At 55.0% G+C, this 4,597-nt stretch overlaps 1 non-coding gene across 1 annotated transcript; it reads left to right on the top strand.

Moving 5' to 3' along the window:
• Positions 1-1,448: 1,448 nt before the first annotated feature.
• TRNAC-GCA lies at positions 1,449-1,520 on the top strand. Its single transcript has one exon. It is a non-coding gene; the product is annotated as a tRNA-Cys (tRNA).
• The last annotated feature ends 3,077 nt before the right edge of the window (positions 1,521-4,597 follow it).

The following is a 4,597-nucleotide window of genomic DNA, read 5'->3' as shown; positions in this document are numbered from 1 at the left end:
CTGTCACCAGCCTCATGCAGAGCAGGAAACCAAGGCTCCTTTTTTGAGAGATGCAAAAACTGAAGCTTAAAGGGATTAAAAAAAAAAAAAAAAACTCACTCTAGTTCACGTGGCTGGTGAGAGGTGAGGCCAGTAAAAGCACTGGTCTCTCCATAACCAAAGCCCCCACTACCCGAGACAACTATGTGAGTGGTGGGGACTGGAAGGGGTGAGCCTGGAGGCAGGGGCTCCCTGGACTTCTAGGTGTTCATAGTAGCAAGACCAAGAGTAAACAAGGTAGAAGCTGGGGGAGGAGAGGTGGGCAAAGCTGGAGGGTGAATGGGGGTCTGGGAAGCTGAGAGCCCAGGGCATTGACAGGAGCAGAACTGAGGACCCAACAGACACGGAGAGGAGACAGGAGAGGGTGTTGGGAGGGCTGGGCCACACTGGTCACCAGAGCTGGCCTCCGATGGATCGATGGATCTGCTGGGAGTCCTGGCCCCCTTATGCTGAAGCCCCCACGGAGTCCCAGGGGAAAAGTGAGGCGGAAACCCGAGCTGCGGTTGACAAGCTCTGCTCCTGATCAGCTGTTGATCCTCATGAGGGCTAATTAGCTTTGCATAAACTATCCCTGTGGGTAATGACAGTCTGGATAAACACTCAAGGGGTGCTGAGGGGGCCTAGAGGGTCACGGGAGGAACTCGGAACATCCTCAGACTCAAGGAGGACGGGGACTTCTGAGTCAGGCAAACCTGGGCCCCTGTCCTGGCTGCAGCCAGTCACCAGCTCTGGGACTCTGCGCTTAACCTGGCTGAGCTCAGCATCCACATGTGTAAATCAGGGCTGATAGCAGCAGCAGCCTGAAAGAGTCCATAGGACGCAGTGAGTGTTTACAGACAGTGCTCACATCCTGACATCACCAGAAGGGTGTAGAAGGAGAGCCTGCTCCCCCCTGCCAGGCTCCCTCCTGCCCCCGCCCCTCCGCCCTGCACAGCCCAGCTGTCACACTCACCCCGCGCCCGCTGGGCATCATTTCTGGGACCTGCAGGCAGCTCTCCATGAGCGCTCTCATACCACCCTGTGAAGTAAGATTTTATTCTTAATATGCGTCTTATTTGATAAATGAGAAAACAGATTCAGAGCAGTGATATCAAATCACACAGCTGGTGAGGGACAGCATGGGACTGAAACCTAGCCTGTGGGACTCCAACACCCTGTGATCTTTGCTTTCCCAGCTCACATGCAGCCCAGGCCAAATCTCCCTGCAGGGCTGTCTGGGGCCAGGCAGATCCACCTGGCTGTCCGGAGCTGGAGGCTGATCCGGGGCTGGACAGCAAACTCCTCCCACCTCCATCTGTTCTGGACCAATCCCTACCCTTCCCCTAGTAAATACACAGCTTCAGGGGCTCCCCAGGTACAGACAGCACTGCATGGAGACACAAGCCCTTTAAACAGGTGATTTATGGGCTTCCCTGGTGGCTCAGATGGTAAAGTGTCTGCCTGCAATGCAGAAGACCCGGGTTCAATCCCTGGGTTGGGAAGATAACCTGGAGAAGGAAATGGCTAACCCACTACAGTACTCTTGCCTGGAAAATTCTATGGGGTCGCAAAGAGTAGGACACGACTGAGCGACTTCACTTTCACTTTACGAGCCTGACACACAGATCTGTACAAGCAGCACCAAGATCAGTGTTAATGCCTCCCTGACTAAGATTATGCCCTTGAGCAGCTCCTTCCCCTTGGAGAGACCTGGGGCTCTGTCCTGTCAATTACCCAGGTATGGAGTCAGCTCACATCAGGGCCTGGGGAAGGCAGGATGAAACGGTGGGCTGTGCCAGGCTGGCGTGGACTCCGTGGGTCTCCTTTAAGATTCAACGCTCCAGTTCTGCCACTTTCCCTCTCTGCACCTCAGCTTCCTCATCTGAAAGGTGGAAGTAATAACAACACCGACTCATATGGTTGCCCTGTGGGCCAAGTTAACATACGGAAAGAGCTTAGGACAAGGCCCCCAACACGTGCGTTAAACAACCAGCATGTGATAGTAGCAGTTAGTACCTTAAATGCACTCATCCCTCCCCCCTACCCCGGCCACTCTGCTGTCACCGCATCCCACCTCCATGATTCACACACCTTCTCCTGGAACCCTGCCCTCACTCTTCATGGGCACTGACTCGGAGGCCTCAGGGTGAGACCCCAGGGATGGTTGAATTTCTCAGGGGCCTCTGGAAACCAGAGCAGCTTTGGGGGCCCAAAGGGAAGTTCAGAGAAGCTAAGTTACTCAACAGCTACTGAAGGTGAGGACCCCAGGATGCATTTACTGTTAGGTGACAGAATCCTTCTCCCAGGGCCCCCAGATCTCAGTCAGAACCCACCACTGGGATTGCTGGCTGTGGAAGGGGACGCACTTCATCTGCTCCAAGTAGACCCCCAGCCTATCAGCCCGACCACTGCTACCCATCAGTAGAGAGACTGTGCGTTCATTCATTCATTCATTCATTCAATGATTCTTAAGGGAGATAAGAGATGAACGTAAACGAAGCACTCTTTGTCCTCTGGAATTTTATAACCTGTTTCTTACACTATTGGTCCTGGGGCCCTGACCTTCACTAGCTGCTCTGATGAAGGTCAGCGTGGAGGAATTAGGTTGGACCTCAGGAAGAACTTTGGGAGGAGGGACAGTTCATTGCAATGGTTATAGGCGCAGACTCTGAGAATGACAGACCTGGGATTGCACCACAGCTCCAAGGCTCAGCAGCTGCGTGTCCTCAGGCAAGTAGCTAAACCTCCCTGAGCGCCACATCCCTCACCTGAGAAGTGGAGAGAACTGCATCTGCTCTGTCTGGGGGAGAGCCTGGCTCAAGGTGAGTGCTCACTTCAGAGCAGCCTTTATTCTCAAGCAGACAGTAGGGCTTTGGGGAAAGAACCAGGCACATCCCGACTCCACTGCTTATGGACTCATTTGACCTCTCTAGAGCTTCGGTTTCCTTATCAGTGAAATGAGGAAAACACAGCTTGACCCTCGGAAGGGGACTGGGGGAGGAGGTGGGGAGGAGGAGGCAAATTGGAACCTGGAGCACCAAACCCAGGTCTACCCTCCCCCACGGGAACTATCAGCTCCCCCTCCTCCTCTGTCTCCACCTTGGTGTTGGGGTCCCATGTAGAGTGGAATCGGGGGGGAGTGCAAAGATGAAGTCTCAGTCATAGCCCAGTCCAGGGGTTGATGCCTCATTTCCCTGCCAAATGTTGTCTAGTCTCTGGGGCCCCCTCCAGTGACAGGGGGCTCACCCCCTTCCCCTACCCCCGAGAGGGCAGCAGGAACCCCAGGGCACCAGAGGGGCAAGGCAAGCAGCCCTGAGCCTCCACCACCTCCAGGTACCAGCCCTGCAGGGCACAGCCAACCCAGGGCACATCCTGAGAGGAGGAAGAGTTTTCCTCAGTAACTCCAGCTGCAACAAGAGAGAGGGAATCCCTGTGTTAGAGAGACGGTCATAAAAAAAAAAAAAAGGGAAAAAGAAATAATAAAGCAAAAGGAAATCTAAGCTCTCCTGGGAAATGACAGGACCCATTTGTCAACTTCTCTTTGAAACATCTGGGAAAATTGTACCGTAACCACAGTGTCTCTTCAACTATTGATTGAGGGGTTGATGGAGCCATTAGTCCAAGGCCTGTAAGGCAGAGCCTCAGCCCCTAGCTGTGACGTCTGGGGGTGGGGGCTGGGGGCAGCGGGCACCACGTGCAGGGAACACTCTTCTCTAGGAACTCCTTCAGCTCTGCCCAAGATCACTGAGTGGTCCTGGGAAATCCCACTCCCTCTCTGGGGCTCCTCTCTTCCTTGTTCCTAAAGGATGAGACCAATGGGGGTCTCGATACTTTGTCCAGATCTGAGCTGCTGTTCTGCATCTGAAATGGACAAGGGGGAGGGAAGGGGAGGACAAGAGATGGGATGAGAAGCTGTGGATGGGAAAGACCAGAGGTGCTGCCTCGGTGCTCATGACCTTCCCCCAACCCTGGCTCCTGGGTCCTGACTGCACTGGAGGCTTCGCCCTCCACCAGGAACCCTGAGGCCATCCTCTGTCCCCCGTCTCCCTCCCCGCAGCCCACATCAAGCCCAGCTCCAGTTTTGCCTCCCCAAACCACTGCCGTCATCCTGTCTCCCCAGCTCCACTGCCTCTTTCCACTCCATCATCTCCCATCTGGACCTTTCCTCAGCCTCCTTCTCACCCTGTACCCACGTTTCGCTCCTGTCCAGAGGCTGCAAAAAATGATTCACCACAGAGATCTGCTCAGGCCTCTCGAACTCTGGCAGTTCCCCGGTGCTCTCAGGAGGACACAACTGCTCCCTACAAGGGGCCCAGCCCAGCCCCCCACCTCTAGCCTCACCTGCTTCCTCCTTTCCCATCACACCTTCATCCAGCCTCAGGCACCACCACTCAAGCCTTGACTTCACCACCCCTCCCCCACCTCCACAGGGCCTTTGCACATGCTATTCCCATGGCCTGGAACACACCTCTTTCCAGGCTCCCTAGAGTTTCCCCTCCTGTCCTCAGGGAAGAGCTCCTCAACCTTCCTGCCAAAGCCAAATGCCGGCACAGGCTCCTGAGCCCTGGGAACCTCGTCC

Source organism: Bubalus bubalis, chromosome 2, assembly GCF_019923935.1.
Source record: "Bubalus bubalis isolate 160015118507 breed Murrah chromosome 2, NDDB_SH_1, whole genome shotgun sequence".
In the NCBI taxonomy this organism is placed as follows: Eukaryota; Metazoa; Chordata; class Mammalia; order Artiodactyla; family Bovidae; genus Bubalus; species Bubalus bubalis.
This window is presented reverse-complemented; position numbering and strand designations above follow the sequence as displayed.